The following is a 21,494-nucleotide window of genomic DNA, read 5'->3' as shown; positions in this document are numbered from 1 at the left end:
AATACGTAACACGATTTCTGGCTGTTCGCCCTCCCCTTTTAGAACTTTATACACCTGATCGGAGACGTCCCGGACCCTGGCACCAGGGAGGCAACATACCTTCCGGGAATCCCGATCCTGACCTTTAACATGCGTTTCCTTAGCTGTGATGGAGTGATGACCCTCATTCCCCACAGGAGACCTCCTCCTTGTATAGATAGTTCTAGCTTCCACGTGACAAATGGTTTCAGTTCCGGTTGCTCCCTTTGCAGTACCACACCCACCACTCACGTAGTCGTGGGTCATTTTGACTGTCTCTCTTAATTTGTCCTACCGTTGCCAGAGTGTTCCCTACTTGCTCGAAGTAGAAAATGTCTACATAGGGACTGTTCGTTGTCAACTCATTTGGCAAAGGTAATCTAAAATCCTTCAGCAATCTCTCAGTTTCTGATTTACAGCATCCCACAGTGAACTTCAGTTTTTACTTTTGAAGGGGGCTTGTATAATCCCACGGCATCAATGATATGGCCTTAGTATTGTATGGAAATTATTTTTAAAAATCATAGTCATTTTTCCTCACTTCTTCAAATCTAACTTGTGAGGATGCTCTTTTTTAGGTTCTCCCTGTGAGTAAAATATTGTCTTGGTAACACTAGACTCCTTTCAATCCACTTCAAATCTGATCCATGGCATGTTAGAATAATCCAAGCACAGATGGATTTCAAATGGAAATCTCTTGTTATTGAATACTACTTTACGTGTTACAATAATCAAGTATTTCCGTGACTCAGGAACTCTATTCATCTGGAGATAGATTTGACTAAGTTCAATCTTACTGAAAAGCAGACCTCTAGCTGGTCCAACAAGTATGTCATCAATTACAGGCAAAGCATACTGCTCAGCGCATAATGCTGGATTAGTAGCGAACTTGTAATCAGTGCAGATGCATAACTCCATCTATCAGTGGAATGATAGGTGTGGGCCAATCATTTTTGGATTCAAGGATTCCCATCTTGACCAGTGTCACTCAATTATGGCCGTAGTGTCATAGTGACGTACAGCATGGAAACAGAACACTTTGGTCCAACTCATCTACGTGAACAGAATATCCTTATTTTTCTAATCCCATTTACCAGTATTTGGCCCATATCCTCTAAACCCTTCCTATTCATGTACCCATCCAAGTGCTTTTTAAATATTCTAATTGTACCTGCCTCCGCCAGTTCCTCCGGCAGCTCATTCCTTACACACACCATCCTCGGCTTGGAAAACGTTGCCCCTTATGTTCATTTTAAATCTTTCCCCCTCACCTTAAAGCTATGCCCTCTAGTTTTTGACTCCCCTACTCGAAGGAAAAGACCTTGGCTATTCATCCTATCCATGCCCCTCATGATTTCATAAACCTCCAAGTTCACCCCTCAGCCTCCAAAACTGCAGGGAAAGTAGTCTATTCAGCCTCCCCATAGCTCAAATCCTCCACCCTGGCAACATCATTGGAAATCCTTTCTGAGCCCTGTCAAGTAGGTTTAATTCTGCCTCAAGCTTTAGTCTGATTGCACGAGGCACTGATCCTGCCTTGCAACATTTTGCTGGACTCTCACACTTGATTTTCAATTCGACAGATGTCTTCTCCATGTCTCCCAGATCCCAATGAAAATAATTGCACGCTTCTTTAGAATTTTCCAATGAATCAGTTTCAGAATCTGACAAGCAACTTAGTTCAACCCAACTGAGTTTGATTTTTTTTCCAGCCATGGTCCTCCCAGTGAAACTAGCAGATTATCCATGCTGTCATTGTTACATGTAGATTTTTTTCCTACTCTTCACTTTCAGTACTTTTGCTGTACACTGTTCATATTTCTTTCTCAAACACACCCATTCAATGGGCCCTTTATTGCCGCAGTTTCTGCATACGACTAATTTATACCAGCAATTTGCTGTTGAGTGAAGTGCTCTTTCACACCAATGGCAGTTGTGAGTCTGTGTTGGTGCTCATCTCTCAGCTGCCACTATTCCTACTATTTCTTCATAAGTTTTGAAACCCGGTTTCTCTAGCGGTACCAGGCTCCTCAGGCGACGAAGGACATTCCCACACCCTGCCATAATACCAGGAACAATGGATTCTCTGGGTGGAGGAATTTCAGGTCTCTTTACTATAAAATATTTAACAGCTGAACTGTGGCAAGATCAAACAGGGACAGCATGGATTTATGAAAGGGATAGAGGGAAATCATACTTGACAATCTTTTGGGATTCTTTGTGGATGTAACTCATTCAGTTGATGAGGGGGGAACCACTAGATGTGGCTTCTTTGGGCTTTCAGAAGGCTTTTAACAAAATCCCACATAAGAGATTAGTGCTTTAAATTAAAGCCCGTGGGATTGTCGTAATATACTGAGATGGAAATAAAACTGGTCAGCAAGTATCAAAGGATAGGAATAAATGGTCTTTTTCCAAAGGCAGAGACAGGTGGTGTGTCGCAAGGATCTGTGCTCAGACTCCGGCTACCCACCTATTCAAACGAAGGAATCAAATGCACTATCTCCACATCTGCAGATGACACAAAGCTGGATGAGAGGGTGAGCTGTAAGGAGGATGCAGAGATGCTTCAGTGTCATTGGGACAAGCTGAATGACTGGGCAAATGTGAGACAGATACAGTATTACACGGATATATGTGAGATTATTCACTTTGGGAGCAAAAACGGAAAGGCAGATCATTACCTGAATGGATATAAATTAAGACATAGGAATGTAGAATAAGATCTGGGCAAACCTGTACTTCAGTCATTGAAGGTAAGCATGCAGGTGCAGCAAGCAGTAAAGATGGCAAATAGCAGAAGGGCCTTCATAGTGAGAGAATTTTCATTCAGGAGTGGGGATGTCTCGCTACCATTACATACCAAGAATATTACGTGCAGTTTCGGCCTCTTTATCTGAGGAAGCACACTCTTGTTCTAGGGACAGTGCAGCAAAGGTTTAGCAGACTGATTCCTGGAAGGCAGACTGGCATATTAGGAGAGGTTGCGTCAGATAAGATTATACCACTGGCATTCAGAAGAATGAAGGGGCTTCTCATCGAAGCTTAAAATTCTTACAGGACTAGACAAGTCAAATGGAGGGCAGATGTTCTTGATGGCAGGGATGTACAGAACAAAGGAGTCACAGTCATTCTTCATACCCTTAAACTAAGACGAGGAGATATTTCTTCACCCAGAGACTGATGAGCCCACAGAATTCACTACCACAGAAATCAATCAATGCTAAAACATTGCACAGTTTCAAAAAGGAGTTTGGGTTTAGCACTTGGAACTAAGTGGATCACAGGATATAAGGTTAAAGGAGGAACAGGCTACTGTGTTGGATGATTGGATATATTCATAATGAATGATAAAGCAAGCCTGAAGGGCCAAATGGCCCATTTCTCATTCTACTTCTTATGTTTCCGTGGAAAGTGAATGGCCACAAACTTGGCAGATAGAATATAATGTGGAAAATGTCAGGTTGTGCACTTTGGCAAGAAGAATAAAAGAGCTATATGTTATTAAAATGGAAAAAAGATTGCAGAAAGCTGGAGTGCAGGAGGAATTTGAAGCTCCTCGTGCATGAATCATAAGAAGTTAGCAACCATGCTCAGCAACTAAGAAGGAGGTGTCCTGTTGGCCTTTAAAAGGAATGGAATAAAAGAAGAGGGAAGTATTGCTAAAACAATACAAAGTACGAGACAGACCACATCTCAAACACAGCAAATAGTTTTGGCCCTTCATCAAAGGAAAGAAATCTCAACATTGGAGGCAGTCCAGAGAAGGTTAACTAAGTTGATTCTAGGTACAGAAGGATCTTCTTTCTAAGGAGGTCAAATAGGTTGGACTTGTACTCTTTAGAATTTAGAAGAGTAAAAGGTTACCTTATTAAAACATACAGGATTCTTAGGGGACCTGTTAGTGTCGATGCAGAAAGTTTGGTTCCTCTTGGAGGAGAATCTACGACCAAAGGGCATCATCTCAGAATAAGGTGTGACATATTTAAGACAGGGATGAAGATGAATTTATTTCCTCTGAGGGCTTGATTTTGTGGAATTGTCTACTCCAGAGGCCTGTTGAAGCTGGGTTACTAAGAATATTCAAAACAGAGATAGCCATGATCTGATCGAATGGTGAAGCAAATTCAATGGGCTAAAAAGCCTACTTCCATTCCTTCATTTTATGGCTTTATGACCCCTACATTCCTGGGTTTTTCAGTCCTCACACACTCTTTGGAACAATGTCTTTCGAGTATTTATTGTTTGCCACTATCCCTTTAGTTAAACTGCTTCACCTCATGCATCGTTTTGTTTTGCTTTTGACATTTCACATTTTATATGGGGTAACACAATGCAAGTTGATCAACAACAACAAGAACAAGAGCAAAGTTGCTGGAAAAATCCCAGTAGGTCTGGCAGCATCCGTGAAGGGAAAAATAGAGTTAACGTTTCGGGTCTAGTGACACGAACTCAGAACAGTGAGCAAAGATCACCACTCTTTGCAATTATCATCTTTTGATTTCGTAGATATATCTGCCACTAACCTAACCCGTCGATCCAGGCTGAGGATTCATTACCACACAAGTTTGCTTTCCTGCACTGAATACTGGGTCCTTCTGTCTTGGAGTGAGAATCACACCAACATTTCTGACTCAGGAGGAGGGCCACTGCTGACTAAACCACACTGTATCCCAGATCCCCTCACATTTTGCTGTATTGAACTCTATCTGCCATGTCATTTCCCATTCTGTTGGCCTATTGCAGCTGATCAGAATCATCCTCATTGTTTGGGCTCCTGCAAGCTTGGCAATCGTGGTAAATTTTGGAACTTCACGCTCTATTACTCATGTTGAGGTGTGCAATAATAAGATGGTAACTATACCAGGGGATTTCAACTTCCTCAACATTGCTTGAGATAGTCATAATCAGTGAATCATACAATATATGAGGCCCTTCAACCCACTGAGTCTGCACTATCAAGGACATACTACTATATACACTAGACCCACTGTCAACACACTAGGTCATAGCCTTGAACGTAATGACACGTCAAGTGCTTTTTAAAGATTCTGAGATTTCCCGTCTCAACTATAATCCCAGAGAGTGCATTTTAGACCCCTCTGGGTGAAAAAGGTTTTCCCCTAATCCCCTTTAAACCTACTGCCTTTCATTTTAAAATAATGTCCACCTTGTTATCGAGTGTAAAGCGCACAGTGTAAAGAGGAGTTGGATTTCTAAATACGCGTTCAGCAGAGTTTATTGTGTCAACATATAGAAGGTCCATCAAGGGACAGTCCAGTCCCAGATCTAATTCTTGGGAACAAAGTTGCCAAGTTGTTTAAGGTGGTAGTGGGCAGAATTTATTGATAACAACCACTGTTATGAAAAAGAAAATGGTAGTTTGCAAAAAAAATAATTTTGGATTGGAGGAAGGCAGATGCTATTAAAATAAAGCAGGATCTGACCAAAGTAGAACAGGTTCAGCTACGTCTGGCAAATTCTACAGTAGAAAGTGAAGGTGTGATTGAGAAGAAAATGGGGAAAGCACAGGCCCAACATGTTTTCTTTGGGATGAAATTTGGACATAACAAGACAAAGAACCCTGGATGTGTAGGAATATTCAGAATTGGTTAAGAACAAAAAAAAGGCTTTCAGTAGGTGCAAAGGGAGCAAATGATGGAGGCCCCAGTGGAGTATAGAAAGCTCAGAGGGAACTTAAAGCAGTTAGGAGGAAACAGGCGCATGAAAAAACATGAAGATAAAATTTGACAGATCCCAAGATATTTCACAAGTACATTTAGGGGAAGAAGATAACCAGAGAAAGAATGGGGCCCATTAGGGTCCAGGGGCAAACTTTATACCATACAGAAGGACACTGGTAGAGTGTTTCACTTTAGTCTACATTCAAGAGGAGGAAGATGGACGTAGAGAACTTGGGGACAGGGACTGAGGTACTTGAGCAGACTGACGTAGGGAGTGAGGCTTTGCCAGGCCTAAAAGTAAATAATTCTCTAGGTCTGAAGGGGTTGTTTCGTATGCTGCAATGAGAGATGAGAGGAAATTACAGGGGCTCTGACCCAAACTTTCAATTCTTCTCTGGCTACAGGGGAATTGGTAGAGGACAACTAATGTGGTACCATTTTTCAAGGAGCGAGAGAGAGATATATCAGGAATTACAGACCAATGAATCTCACATCAGTGGGAGGGAAACAACTGGGGAAATTCTGGAGGAGAGAATTCATCTCCACTTGGAAATGCAAGGTCTGATCAGCATGGCTTCATCAAAGTGAGGTCACACTTCACAATTTTGATACAATTTTGCAAGGTAAGTAGGTGCCCAGATTTTCACAAGGGTTTTGATAAGCTATAACACATTAGGCTACTTAATAAGATAATAGTCCATGATGTTGCTGTCGTATATTATCATGAACAGAGGACTGGCTCACTCATAGAAGACAGAATTGGGACAAGGGAGGCATTTGCAGACTGGCAACCTGCAGCTAGCGGAGCGCCGCACAGATTAGTGCTGGGGACACAATTATTTATGAAATACATTAATGCCTTGAATGAGGAAAGAGAATATACTGTAGCTGATGACACAAAACCATGTGGGAAGGCAATTAGTAAGGATTAATCAAAAAGTCTGCAGAGAGATATTGACAGGCTAAGCAAATGGGCAAAAACTTAGCAGATGGAATATCATGTAGGGAAATCTGAGCGAATGTATTTTGGCAGGAAGAATAGAAGAGCTGGCTATTATTTAATGGAGAATGACTGCAGAAAGCTACAGAACAGAGGGATTTAAATATTCTCATCTACGAATCACAAAAAGCAAGTATCCAAGTTCATTGGGTAATGAGGAAGGCAAATGGAATGGAATATAAAAGTATAGCGGTTTTGTTAAAATTGTACGAGGCAATTGTCAGATCTCAGCTGTAACACCGAGAACAGTTTTGGGACACATATCTAAGGATGTGGAGGAAGTTCAAATAAGTTCCAGGAGGTTAAGAAGATTGAGTCTGTTCTCGTTGTAATACAGAAGAATGAGATGCCACCTTATTGAAACTTAGAAGATTCTTGACAGGTTAGATGCAGAGAGTTTGTTTTCCCTTGTGGGAGAATCTAGGACCAGACGGCATAATCTCAGAATAAGGGGTCACACATTTAAGACAGAGATTGGGAGGAATTTCTTCCCTCTGAGGGTTGAAAATCTGTGGAATTCTTTGCCACAAAAGACTATTGAGGCTGGTCATTAAGTAAATTTAAGGTTGAGATAGACAGCGGATATTGGGAAAAGGCAGGAAAGTAGACTTGAGAATTAACTGTTCTGCCATGGTCTCTTTGAATTGCAGGGCAGATTCAAAGGGCTGAATGGCCTATTTCTGCTTCTGTGCTCTATGCTTATATTGCAGCTGATGTCGTTTGTATGGATTTCAAAAACACCTTTGACAAGGTCCCACATGTGAGACTGATAATAAAGGTAAACACATCTGGCACCACTGGCTGTTGCGACAAGGTAGTTCTAAAATGGCACAGTGGTAAGAGACAGAGCACAGAGGTAGAAGGCTGTTTGTGCGACTGGAAGCTTGTGTCAAATGGCGTACTGCAATGTTCCATATTGGGTCCCTCACTGTTCGTGATATATATAGCATAATGAGATATAGATGGGTTGGTCAGATGAGCAGATCAGTGGCAGACAGAATTTAATCCTGAAACATATCAGGTGATGCACATCGGAAGAAGTCACAAGACAAGGAGGTACTCAATGAATGGCAAGACACTAGGATGCTTAGGGGACACAGACGGATCATGGGGTGCTTGTCCACAGAACCTTGAAGGTGGCAGGACACGTTAACACGATGATTAAGAATGCAGACTGAGAACTTGCCTTTATCAGTCATGGCACAGATGGTTTCAGCTGGAAGGTTACGTTGGAATTGTATAGAACTTTGGTTTCGCCAAAGTTGGAATACTGTATGCAGTTCTCATCACCATGCTGTTGGAAGGATGTGATTGAATTGGAGGGGGCGCAGAGATTATTCACTAGGATATTGCCTGGGGCGGAGCACTTCAGCTATGAAGACTGGCTGGATAAGCTCCGGTTGTCGTCTTTAGAGCAGAGAAGGCTGAGGAGGGACGTGACTGAGGTGCAGAAGATTAGGAGGGGCAAGGTTAGCAAGCAGCTGTATCCTTAGTTGAAGGGTCAATAACAAGGAGACACAATTATGAGGTGAAGGGCAGGAGATGTAGAGGGGATTTGAGGAAAATATTTTTACCCAGAGGGTGGTGGTAATCTGGAATGCACTACCCAGAAGGGTCATTGAGACAAGAGAGCTCACAACTTTTAACAAAGTGCTGGGATGAGCACATGAAATTAAAGGTTATTCTCCAAGTGCTGCAAAGTGGGATTAGTGCAGTTAGGTTTGCATAGACTTGATTGGCTGAAGGGCCTTTTGTATGCCATATTCCCAAATTCAAATCATGTATCTATCTCCAAAAATCAGTGTCCTAATACTTGGGAAACTGCTAATAGCGATCTTCTAATCTATTTATCATAACTTGCTGCTTCTGTCCTTCAGCCATCTTTTTTAACCAAATTTGATAGTGACCTATATATTCCATGAATCTCAATTTTATAAATCAATCAGTCTTTTATGTGCACCTTCCCCTCATCCTTATCTAGGAAAGATTGCACTGCTTCATGAAGGCAGGCTAAAGTAATTCAGCATTACAGCCATACTCTGGTAGTATAATGACAGCATCAGTGACAGTACAATAAGTGCCTTATATCAATTGTTTCCAAACTGGGTTCTACAGTAGAGAGGTAATTGGAGATCTACAAACCAAATCATCTGTCATAACTTGAGATTAAATATATTGGAAAAAAGCATACTAACTGACGCGAGCTTCAATGGTGATAAATTAAATGTAACTAATTGGAACAGTAATATTCCTCTTCCAACCTTGCTAAGCAATGCCTCTCTGCACTGATAGGCGGGAAAGCTGCAGTCAAGAACAGATATTCACTATTTATCATCAAGTCGAAACAATTCTGGAATGCTTTTATTTGTCATGAATTTTTACTTATTGCAATTTGAAACTCGCAACTATATAGTGATGTGAAAAATATACAAAAGGATCCAGACCTTTTCTTGATTTATCAGGCTAACAATAGAAGAGCAATTGGATCAAGTGGATATACATTATGAGTACCCGTATCAAACACCAGTCCAGGGACTGACAGATATCACAGTTAGAAGCAAATACACACATCGGGGCAGCACAGTGGCTCAGCGGGTTAGCACTGCAGCCTCACAGCACCAAGTACCCGGGTTCGATTCCAGCCTCAGGTAACTGTGTGGAGTTTGCACATTCTCCCCGTGTCTGCGTGGGTTTCCTCCGGGTGCTCCGGTTTCCTCCCACAGTCCAAAGACGTGCTGACTCAGTGGATTGGCCATGCTAAATTGCCCATAGTGTTCAGGGGTGTGTGTGGGTTATAGGGGGATGGGCTGAAGTGCCTGTTTCCACACTGTCGGGAATCTAATCTAATCTCCATGATAACCGTCAGGAAGTAGCTTTTTAAAAAGATGATTAGAACACTTCTTTACATGTAGCCCTTTGTATTATGAATATGCAATTAATAATAGATAGGTTAGTGATTGCTATTAATATGCAGGCATTCAATCAAAAAGGTTCGAGAACGATTGCCTACCTTAAAGGTTAAACACTGGAAGGAGCTCACATTTAGAAGGTAGAAGGAACTATGCAAAATCCATCAGATACTTGGAGAATCACCAAGCGATACAAAATATACACTGCTCCTCAAACGGATTCAAAGAGGAAATTGGTTAATATGTTAGAGCATATAGGGTCATAGCAACAAGGAGCAGGAATAGCAAGGACAGTATTTGCTGCCCATCCATAGTTCCTCCAAATTGTTTGACTATTTCAGAGTGCAGTTAAGTGTAAACCACATTATTGTGGATCTGGAGTCATATGGAGGTGAGATCAAATAAGAATGGCAGAGCTCCTTTCTTAAAGAACATCAGTGAATGAGTCAAGTTTTTATAACGGTGAATAGTGTAACAGTGACGGTGTAACCATCACTGAGACCAGCTTTGTTTATGATTATATCAATTTGAGCATGTGTTGGATAACTGGCCCCCTCAAGCCTGCTTCACCATTCAATAAGGTCGTGGCTGACTTGACTGCAATGTCGGCTCCACATTCCTACCTACCCCCAAAATTATATTGAACTGAATTCAAATTCCATCAGCTGTTACAGTGGAATTTAAGCCTATACTCTACAGCATTGTCCCAGGCCTCCGGATTACTAATCCTGTTACATTAATAGTGCTTCACTGACTACCCCAGCATGTCAATCCCCGTTCTGAGCATACTTCTTGGCTGAGGCGCCACATTTTCTGGAGTACAGAATTACAAAGTTCACCTCTCTGTGAGTGAAGAGGTTCCTCATCTATCGCTGTTGTTACACTTTATTCTGAGATTGATCTCAGGTTCTACAGCCTGATCTCTTAATTCAAATTTCAATAACTTGGCTTTTCAAATGCCCTGTCACATTATCCTTGCCAAGAGATTCAATGTTCATGGTTTATGTACAGCAGAAGAAATGTCCATGTTGATTTTTCTTCATTTAAGTGCCGTCACCAATCTTATAGACACTACAAGTGCATTTTGTCGTGGGAGAGGTTGAATGAGCAAAATCGGACCTTCATTTCTTCCCCACCCCAGCCTCAAAAAGTTTTGTCTTCATTTCAAATTTTTCACATCCAATGGATAATTCTGTACCTTTCTGGTCCCTTCAAGAAGTGCATCCTAGCCAAATTATCCCGCGTGTCTAATCTTAAAAATGAGAATATCTTCTGATATCCTCACTGTCGAACAAATCCATTATGTACTTAACATAGGATTCAGGTCAAGTTTGTTTTTTCCCCCACTGTTTGTTTAACTTCCTGGCCAATGCCCCACGATTTCTCAGGAAACTATCAGTCTCTCTCTGTATCAGAACATTCTTCAAAAAACTAATACTTTCTCCAAATCTTGATATAACAACTGGCCAGTTTCGGTGCGAGATGAGTTCCACAGCGCAAACTCATACTTGAACCTTTTAGCCATATAAATCATTTGACAAGCAGATTCTAGGGAGTCAATCTGCAGGATCAAGTGACATCTGAAATGCTGTACATTTACTGCAAACAGTCAAGTTCAGTTTTTCTGGCTTCCACAAATCTTTGACAGCATGGCCGTGGGTGTGAATCACCTAGGTCTGGCCAAATCAGTAAAATCCCACTCCTTTTCTCATCTGAACACTGCCCCAGAGCAATATCATGTGAATGCACTGCACTTTCCACATACATGGTGGCAATGCCCAGGTCTATCTCACCACCCCCTCATTCATTTCTTCCACTGTCTCTACATAACCGGACAGTTTCCATCTATTAAATCTCGTGCAGAACGAAGCCATTATCTTTGGTCCTTGAAAGGACGTCTGCTTGCTAGCTACTGGTTTTCATTGTACCCTTTGTTATTTTGACCCAGAGTTTAAATTCTGGCCACATAGGCCTGATGTCACAAAGTCTACTTATTTTCACATCCACAACATTTGGCCCCAGGTGAGTCCGTTAGTTCTGAAATCCTACCGCATTGATTAACTCTGAACATGACCATTCTGATGAATATCAAGTTGGCCTCCCAAGTTCTCCTTTTCTTTAACATGGCATCATTTAAAAGTCCGTTGACTCTGACTTAACACGCACCAAGTTCCATTCACCCATCTTTCTCTGCTCACTCTGATCTACAATGGCTCACAGTTAAGCAGTGCCTTGGTTTTCACATTGCTGTCCTGGCTTTCAAATCCCTCCCTGACCTGGCAACACCCATGCACATCCCCTGATAATGTCCAACTCATAGCCCCTCTAGGAACATGAGCTCCTTTAATTCCAGCCTTTCAACACAATTTGTGCTGTTCCATCATCGACAGCCTGACATTCAACTTCCTCGGGCCTAAACTTTAGAATTACCTTGCTGAACTTCTGTATCATTGTTTCCTCCTTCAAAACAGTCCTTAAAATCTACCTCTTTGGTGAGGTTTCAATCATCTACCTTCGGATCTCTTTCAGTACTCAGTATCAATTTTTACTCTATAAAGCTCCTATGACATGCCTTGGGATGTTTTATAAAGTCATGTCATAGAAGCTGTTGTGGCAATTGCTCAGAATATGGTTATATTCTGAGCTGAAATTCTCCATGACACTCATCATTAAAGTATTTTTCTGTTATAAAATGGGTAAATAGTACAGTGACTTCAGGCCAAGGGATGATGTGGTTAAACGCCAAAGTTGCACTCCGTGCTATTGGCATCATGAAGACAGTGTCTCCCTTTCATTTGAAGAAATCTCCTGTATTTTCTCAAATACTTTCTTCATTGTACTTTTGTTGTTGATGGTTTCCAATGAACATAAACCATTACTTGCCTTTTCAATTTCAACCTTCCTTACGTTCTCTTAATTTCTTTTGCTGTACCTGATTTGAAACAAACCATTCCTCTTTTAGTTCACTGTCCTCCTCAGTCCTTCATGTAGTTATTTCCCAATCATTAAGAAGACATCCTGTTGCTTTCCTCACTCACTCTAGTCTAAGATGCCTGTCTGCCCTTATCAGATTGCATTTTCAGCAACTTTATACACAAACGTCCTTTGAGTGGAAGGTTGTAAGGTCATGCCGAACTGATGTCTCAACAACTGCAAAACCAAGCTAATTGTAATCAATGACATCTGACAACAGGCAAGCAAGGAAGCTCACAACAAAACACAGCACGAGATTACAAATTCTGGAATGTGTGGATGTACTTACAACAGAGCGCTTTCTGGAGTCGGCGGATCTTCATTGCTGGCCGATATGCAGAAAAACGCACGGTGTTTAAATCACCTGCATTCAAAAAAATCTTTGGATACATTTTTCCTAACTGTTAGTACAAACCATTTCAATTGGAACACATGCTCAACTACTCTGCAATGAATACAGGGGGATAAATATCTGCCAAAGAATACAAGGCGCAGTAAAAGGAAATGATAACTACTAGGTTCAATTTATTTCCACATATTTTCAGGGATGGGAACATCACTGACAGGACCAGCATTTGTTACCCATTCCTCATGTAGGTGGTCAAAAGCTACATGAAATTCATGTCATAACTGGCAAACAGCATCTGGTGGAACTCACGGAAGTCTCACTGTCAGCTTTATAGTAGGAGGGAAACGATTCAGATAATCACGCTTGGTGTAAAGCCTGCATTCTTGCCGCCTGGTTTTTCAGGGCCACAAAGGGTTTTGAGATCTGAAATTATATATTTGACTCATGAGCACACATCAAATGCAAGTTGCCATGGATGCTACTCTGACAATTCTACGTTGCATGCAGCAAATACCTGATGAAATGACGTAGAGGAGGCCAGATATTGCCAATACTGGGATATCAGAGCTCAACGCTTAAAGTCCTTCAATGACACATTGCTGAAAGTATGATCACCAGGAACATGAATAACCCCTCTGCCAGAGTTATTTAAAGACACTGTCAGCTACTTGCAGATTAATTACTTACGGATTCATAGAGCATACAAACATACAACAGTACAGCACAGGACAGGCCCTTCAGCACACAGTGTTGTGCTGAGCTTTTACCCTCAACCTAACGTCGAGCTAACCTCCACCCTTACCTTATACTATCATCCATATGCCTGTCTAATAGCTGCTTAAATGCTCCTAATGAAGCTGACTCCACTCCCCTCTCTGGCAATGCATTCCACGCTCCTGCCACTCTCTGAGTAAAGAACTTACTTCTCACATCTTCCCTATATCTACCTCCACTTACTTTTAAACTCTGCCTCCTCATAAGAGCTACCTTCACCCTCGGAAAAAGTCTCTGGCTATCCACTCTCTATCGATATTCATACCAGTCATTGCCAAAATGTATGTGTGTTGATATTTTTTGGACTTCTTTAAAGTTGCCAAGGTCCACATCTAAGTTCTGAAGGACTCTGTGAAAACTTCAAGGCTGCTACACAAATCATTCACAGACATGGATGCAGTAATAGACATCTGCAAAAAACCATGTTGGTCAATGCTTCACATCCTGGCAAATGTCATCATGCTTTCAAGTTGCAAGTCTGCTTTGCCAGCCACTTTTGGCCATCAAAAAATTAAGGGGTAGCTACTGAGCTAAAGAGCCAAGCAACTAACAACTGGGCTTCTGACTCTTACACACAACATAGAACATAGAAAAGTATAGCACAGTGCAGGCCCTTCGGCCTACGATGTTGTGCCGTGGAATAATCCCAATCCAAAAATAACCGAACCTAACTTACATTCCCCTCAATTCACTGCTGTCCATGTGCATGTCCAGCAGTTGCTTAAATGTCACTAATGGCTCTGCTTCCACCACTACCACTGGCAAAGTATTCCATGCACTCACAACTCTCTGGGTGAAGAACCTCCCTCTGACATCTCCTCTATACCTTCCTCCTAACACCTTAAAACTATGCCTCGTGGCAGTCAATCCTGCCCTGGGGAAAGGTCTCTGCCTATCGACTCTATCCATTCCTCTCATTACCTTGTACACCTCGATCAGGTCACCTCTCTTCCTCCTTCTCTCCAGAGAGAAAAGTCCGAGCTCAGTCAACCTCCTCAACCTGGTAAACCTCCTTTGCACCCTCTCCAAAGCCTCCACATCTTTCCTATAATAGGGCAACCGGAACTGGAGACAATATTCCAGTGTGGTCTCACCAGGGTTTTGTAGAGCTGCAGCATAACCTCGCGGCTCTTAAACTCGATCCCCCTGTTAATGAAAGCCAAAACACCATCTGATTTCTTAACACCCTTATCCACTTGTGTGGCCACTTTGAGGGAGCTCTGCACTTGAACACCAAGATCCTGCTATTCCTATACACTGCAAAGAATCTGCCTTTAATCTTATATTCAGCATTTAAGTTCGACCTTCCAAAATGCATCACCTCGCATTTATCCAGGTTGAACTCCATCTGCCATTTCTCAGCCCACCTCTGCATACTGTCAATGTCTCGCTGAAGCCTGCAATAACCCGATACTATCAATGGCACCTCCAACCTTTGTGTCAGCAGCAAACATACTAACCCACCCCTCAACCTCCACATCCAAGTCATTTCTAAAAACTACAAACAGCAGAGGCCCAAGAACAGAGCCCTGCGGGTCACCACTCAGCACTGACCTCCAGGCAGAATATTTACCATCTACAACCACTCTCTACATCCTGTCAGCCAACCAATTCTGAATCCACACAGCCAAGTCACCCTGATTTCCATACCTCCTGACTTTATGAAAGTGCCTGCCGTGGGGAACCTTATCAAATGCTTTGCTGATGTCCATGTACACCAAATCCACTGATATAGATCTCGAGTTAAAAGTAACAGTGATGATGAAACTATCATAAATTGTTGTAACAGAAAACTGAATTCACTAAACTATTCTTCAGGGAAGGGAATCTGCTTTCCTAAGCAATTCTGGTATATGACTTCAAATTCACTGGAATATGGCTGACTCTCTACTGACTTCCAAAATGGCCCACCAAGCCATTCCTGGATGGGAAATGAATGTTAGCCTTGCCAGCAGTGCTCTCATCCTGTGAAAGAATGCTTTAAAAAAAAGTGAATTTAATAAATGTAGAAGTAAGTAACAAAACAGGACAAAACAACTCAAAAAGGCTTTGAAGGATAACACTACTAAGTCCTGTTCTTCTTCCTTACTTTATGCTATCTGTACGCAGAACTGTATTTGAAATTACAATTTGACACCTGCCTGATGCACATCACACATAAAGACATCCTGAGGCATCCCAAAACTCAATCTGTTAACCAGTTCCAATTCAAGCCATTAGGAAATCAACCTCTGGATGTCGGGTATGGGTTGCCTGAACAAGCATAAACTCTTCCCTTTTTATATATACCACCAAGCAAATAGCAGACAATTAGGTTTAATGCAGAAACGGTTTTAGGTTTTGGTTGGCAAAATCAGGGCAGAACTTATACACTTAATGGTGAGGTCCTCAGCAGTGTCGCCAAACAAACTTGGGGAGCAGGTTCAGAGTTCCTTCAAAGTGGAGTTGCAGGTAGAGAATAAGGCGTTTAATATGCTTGCTTTTGTTGGTCACAGCACTAAATATAGAAGTTGGGAAGTCATGTTGCAGCTACAAAGGACATTGGTTCGGCCATTTTTGGAATACTGCATTCAATTCAGGTTTCCTTGCTATAGGAAAGTTGTCGTGAAATTTGAAAGGGTTCAGAAAAGATTTACAAGAACATTGCCAGGGTTGAAGGGTTTGACTGCAGGGAGAGGCTGCTTTCTCTCAAGTACCTGCTTCAAAATCTTCCCACCCCCCAGCCTCATCTCATATCCAGCCCGACTGATCCAGACTGATCACAAGGTAACAATGTGACCACCTCTGAATGGCACTTCTCACAAGACATTCGAAAAAAGTCGCTCAGCCACATCATTTCTTTTTCTGGCAACAGAAGTTTTAATTGCAATAAATTACAAAGAATTAACGAAAAGAAAAGCATGCTGCTGTTCGACTCTTCAGAAATATGACAAATCCCAAATTTCCAGTTAAATCTTGGTAAAAATGGAGTGACGAAAATCATCTGCACACAACGGGGTGGCCTGTTCTTGAATCCATAGTATTTATGTAGCCGATCTTGTTCAGTTTCTGGTTAATAGTAACACCTCTGATGTTGACAGTGGGGGATGCAGCGATGGTAACAGCAATAAATATCAAGAGATGATGGCTGAATTCTCCCTTGTTGGAGATGGCCATTGCTTGGCACTTGTGTGGTGCAAATATTACCGAGCACTTATCAGCCTAAGCCTGGATAATATACTGGTCTTGCTGCATTTAAACATGGACTGCTTTATTATCTAAGGAGTTGGAAATGGTACTGAACATTGTGGAGTCATCAGTGAACATCCCCACTTCTGACTTTATAGAGAGAAGCTGAAGCAGCACAGATGTTTGGGCCTTGGATGCTGCCCTGACGAACGCTGAAAGAGATGTTCTGGAGGTGAAATGACTATGTCTAACAATCACAAACGTTTTCCTTTGTGCTTGGTATGACTCCAATTAACAAAGACCTTTTCCCTGCCTTACAAGAATCTAAGTCCACCTTAAAATATTCAATGACCCCAACTCTGTCATCTTATGAGGCAGCTAGTTCCAATGTCATACAACTATCAGAGAAAAAATGCTCTGCTCATCTGTCCTGAAGTGGCAAGTCCAAATTTTGCATAAGTGTCCCGAGTTCAGCGCTCGCCAAAGGAGAGGAAAAATCTTTCTACATATTCCTCATGAAGACCATTCGGAATCATATATACTTCAAGGAAATCACCTCCTTACTCTTCTCAACCTCAGCAAAAACAAGCCCAGTCCTTCTAAGACAACAAAGTGTGGAGCTGGATGAACACAGCAGTCCAAGCAGCATCCCTGGAGCACAAAAGCTGATGTTTCGGGTCTAGACCCTTCAGCCTCTCTGATGAAGGGTCGAGGCCCGAAACGTCAGATTTTGTGCTCCTAAGATGCTGCTTGGCCTGCTGTGTTCATCCAGCTCGACATATTGTTATCTCGCATTCTCCAGCATCTGCAGTTACCATTATCTCTCCAAAATAAAGGCTGATGTCTTTCAAAACCCAATGTCAGATTTTGCAGACAGTCCTTACCATGGAAAAATACTAAATATGTATAAAGAAGAAAACTGGAGGTGAAACCATTCAAACAATTTTCATTGGCACAACAAATGTTCAAACTGTAAAAGCAGGTTAAGCACCTGTATATGAGGAAACTGTACTCAAACTTTGACCAGACACTTAGAGCTAACAAATGCGAGAAATATCCATTTCTTTCTGGATTACCAATTTTGCTGTTGGGAAAATAGGCCTAGACTTAGCAATGTAAATTCAAACAAGATAGCAACCTCTCAGATCTCAACACTCACAGTCGTAGAGTTCTGTTTTCACAGGTTGGAGTATAATCACATCAAGTACAATACACTAAATCTTCTTTGGTACCTTTTCCTTCCATAAAACTGTTTTTAGTAGATGCGCACAGAATTCATTTTATACACGTTGAAAAGTTCAAGAGGCCAGTTCCAGCACTTTGACTTGCATCTTCTTCATCATCACAACAGAACAAAATAAAGACTCACTCTTTGTAAGTCACGTGTTCAATTTTTAGTGACAAGGTGAAGTGCGAGAACTGCTCACTTGATGTTAAAATCTCTTAACTATGTACCTATATATTTCAATTCTGTGAAATATGTGGAATGAGTTCGAGAAAAGGATTAATTTTGTGGCTCTGGGAGAGAGCTGGTACAGATAAAATAGGTTGAATGGCCTCCTCCCATGCTAAAAATATCCGTAACTATTCTTGGCGCTGCTAAATTAAAGTGGGCATCCTTTCATTATGACTGTGAGGCGCAGCATGTTACGATAGATGGCATAATGGAGAAATCCTTTGTTATTAATGAATTTGTCGGCACTAGGCATCCTTCCGAAGTCAAATGTTTGACATGTACCTGTTGCACTGACTTGGTTCCAAACATTTATAATGTGGAGGTGCTGGTGTTGGACTAGGATGGACAAAGTCAGAAGCCACATGGCATCAGGTTATAATCTGACAGGCTTATTTGCAATCACACAAGATTTGAAGTGCAGTCCCTTCATCACGTGCGGTCAGAGAGGAAAACACACAGACACACAATTTATACGCAGAGAGATCAAAAGATCATACAACTGGTGTGAGTGGAGTGTCAGATAATAAGTCTTCATCCAGGACGTTTGTTTATTTGCAGATATTTTGTTGAAGAAGCACACAACTTGTAGTTACAGTCAGTGTGGTATCTTATAAATTCTTGCTTTTGAAATAAAGTTTAAAACTCTGAGACAGATTCTGAACACAAGCCTCTAAACTACAAGTCAGAGTCTGACCTGAGATGTCACCTTGTACATTCCTGTTGCGCTGCCTGATTATCATGACAACACAGCACTGACATTGACTTTATAAACACTTCACTTGCCTTTAACACTCTTGGTCGCCTGGAAAGAGTTATTATCTGACACTCCACTCAGGCCAATTCTATGATCTTTTGATCTCTCTGCTTATAAGCTGTGTGTCTGTGTGGTCACCTCACGAACTGCACCTGATGAAGGGGCTGCACTCCAAAAGCTTGTGTGAATTGAAATGAACCTGTTGGACTATAAGCTGGTGTCATGTGACTTCTGACTTCACACAGCTGTAGCATATGTTTTCAATCCTACCATGACTTGACAATAAGCCAACTTCTTAAAATTTATAAAATGAGAAGTATGTCTAACCTTGAGCCTTTAAAAAAGGAAATATTACAACCATAGTATTCCCCATGGTAGTTTCATTCAGAAGGTCAGGAGGAATGGGATACAGGGGAACTTAGCTGCTGGGATACAGAATTGGCTGGCCAACAGAAGAAGCGAGTGGTAGTAGAAGGAAAATATTCTGCCTGGAAGTCAGTGGTGAGTGGGGTTCCACAGGGCTCTGTCCTTGGGCCTCTACTGTTTGTAATTTTTATTAATGACTTGGATGAGGGGATCGAAGGATGGGTCAGCAAGTTTGCAGATGACACAAAGGTCGGAGGTGTCGTTGACAGTATAGAGGGCTGTTTGTCGGCTGCAGCGGGACATTGACAGGATGCAGAGATGGGCTGAGAGGTGGCAGATGGAGTTCAACCTGGATAAATGCGAGGTGACGCATTTTGGAAGGTCGAATTTGAAAGCTGAGTACAGGATTAAGGATAGGATTCTTGGCAGTGTGGAGGAACAGAGGGATCTTGGTGTGCAGATACATAGATCCCTTAAAATGGCCACCCAAGTGGACAGGGTTGTTAAGAAAGCATATGGTGTTTTGGCTTTCATTAACAGGGGGATTGAGTTTAAGAGTCGTGAGATCTTGTTGCAGCTCTATAAAACTTTGGTTAGACCGCACTTGGAATACTGCATCCAGTTCTGGTCGCCCTATTATAGGAAAGATGTGGATGCTTTGAAGAGGGTTCCAAGGAGGTTTACCAGGGTGCTGCCTGGACTGGAGGGCTTATCTTATGAAGAGAGGTTGACTGAGCTCGGTCTCTTTTCATTGGAGAAAAGGAGGAGGAGAGGGGACCTAATTGAGGTATACAAGATAATGAGAGGCATAGATAGAGTTGATAGCCAGAGACTATTTCCCAGGGCAGAAATGGCTAGCACGAGGGGTCATAGTTTTAAGCTGGTTGGTGGAAAGTATAGAGGGGATGTCAGAGGCAGGTTCTTTACACAGAGAGTTGTGAGAGCATAGAATGCGTTGCCAGCAGCAGCTGTGGAAGCAAGGTCATTGGGGTCATTTAAGAGACTGCTGGACATGCATACGGTCACAGAAATTTGCGGGTGCATACATGAGGATCAATGGTCGGCACAACATTGTGGGCTGAAGGGCCTGTGCTGTGCTGTGCTGTACTGTTCTATGTTCTATGTTCTATGTTCATAGTACAGTCTGGCAGTAAAGACAGAACGAATGATTTAATCGACTGTGTTTGACACCTCACAATTAATCCCCCTGATGGAAGAAAGGTTGGCTGTGTTCTCTTTCTTCAGGAACATCCAGCTAATACCACCTTACTACTGCTTGTTTTATTCATCTGGTGTTCCATCTAATTCCTTTCAGTCTTGGTCAAACCTTCATGTAATTTATTTTAATTTTCAATGAAATAAATTTAACTTTATATTCCACAATTTCAACATTTCCTGTGAAGGTTTGAATGGTTCACTTAGTACACTGCACATGTTGTGTTCATAATTGGAGAAGATGGTGGAAAAATCAAGATATATTGACAAGTAAACAAATGGCTAACTTCTGCTTTCTTGTCAGTAAAGCCTTTTGAACAGAACATAAAGTTGCGCAACTACATAGAGATAACAATTTAAAAGTGGGAAGACCACTGTTTGTGGTCCCCACACCAATCTCTATTCACTACCTACGGACTGCATTACTCCTCCTTGGCAACAATGTTATGTTACGCTTGTCTCAGCACAACCTTGGCATCTTGTTTATCCCACGATGAACGTCCGACCACACATTCATGCAATCCCTAAAGCTGTCTCTTTACATCTTTTTAATACTGCCTACCTGTCTCTTGTCTTGGCTCATTAGCAGTGAAACCTTCATCTGGAACTACTTCACTTCTGGACCTGACAACTCCAATGCATTCCCTGTTTGAGTCCCACATTTGCCCATTGAAAGCTTGATGTCGTCTAAAACTCCACTGCCCGAGTCTCATCTTGAACCAAATGCTATTCTCTGTACTTTCTACCTGACTGATAGTATTAACAGTAATTTTATTAAATTCTCATTTTTGTTTACAAATCGTTCCTTGCTCTGCCAATCGCTATTTT

General features: G+C 41.8%; 1 long non-coding RNA gene across 1 annotated transcript in view; it reads right to left on the bottom strand.

Annotated features, from left to right (window-relative positions):
* The window catches only part of LOC132207565 (uncharacterized), a 49,870-nt gene extending 36,916 nt beyond the window's left edge, over positions 1-12,954 (bottom strand). Inside the window, exon 1 of the long non-coding RNA XR_009443577.1 lies at positions 12,874-12,954. This is a non-coding gene — a long non-coding RNA (uncharacterized LOC132207565). The remainder of the gene's footprint in view (positions 1-12,873) is intronic.
* Between the last annotated feature and the right edge of the window lie 8,540 nt (positions 12,955-21,494).

The sequence above is a fragment of the Stegostoma tigrinum genome, unplaced genomic scaffold, assembly GCF_030684315.1.
Source record: "Stegostoma tigrinum isolate sSteTig4 unplaced genomic scaffold, sSteTig4.hap1 scaffold_101, whole genome shotgun sequence".
Lineage (NCBI taxonomy): Eukaryota > Metazoa > Chordata > Chondrichthyes > Orectolobiformes > Stegostomatidae > Stegostoma > Stegostoma tigrinum.
This window is presented reverse-complemented; position numbering and strand designations above follow the sequence as displayed.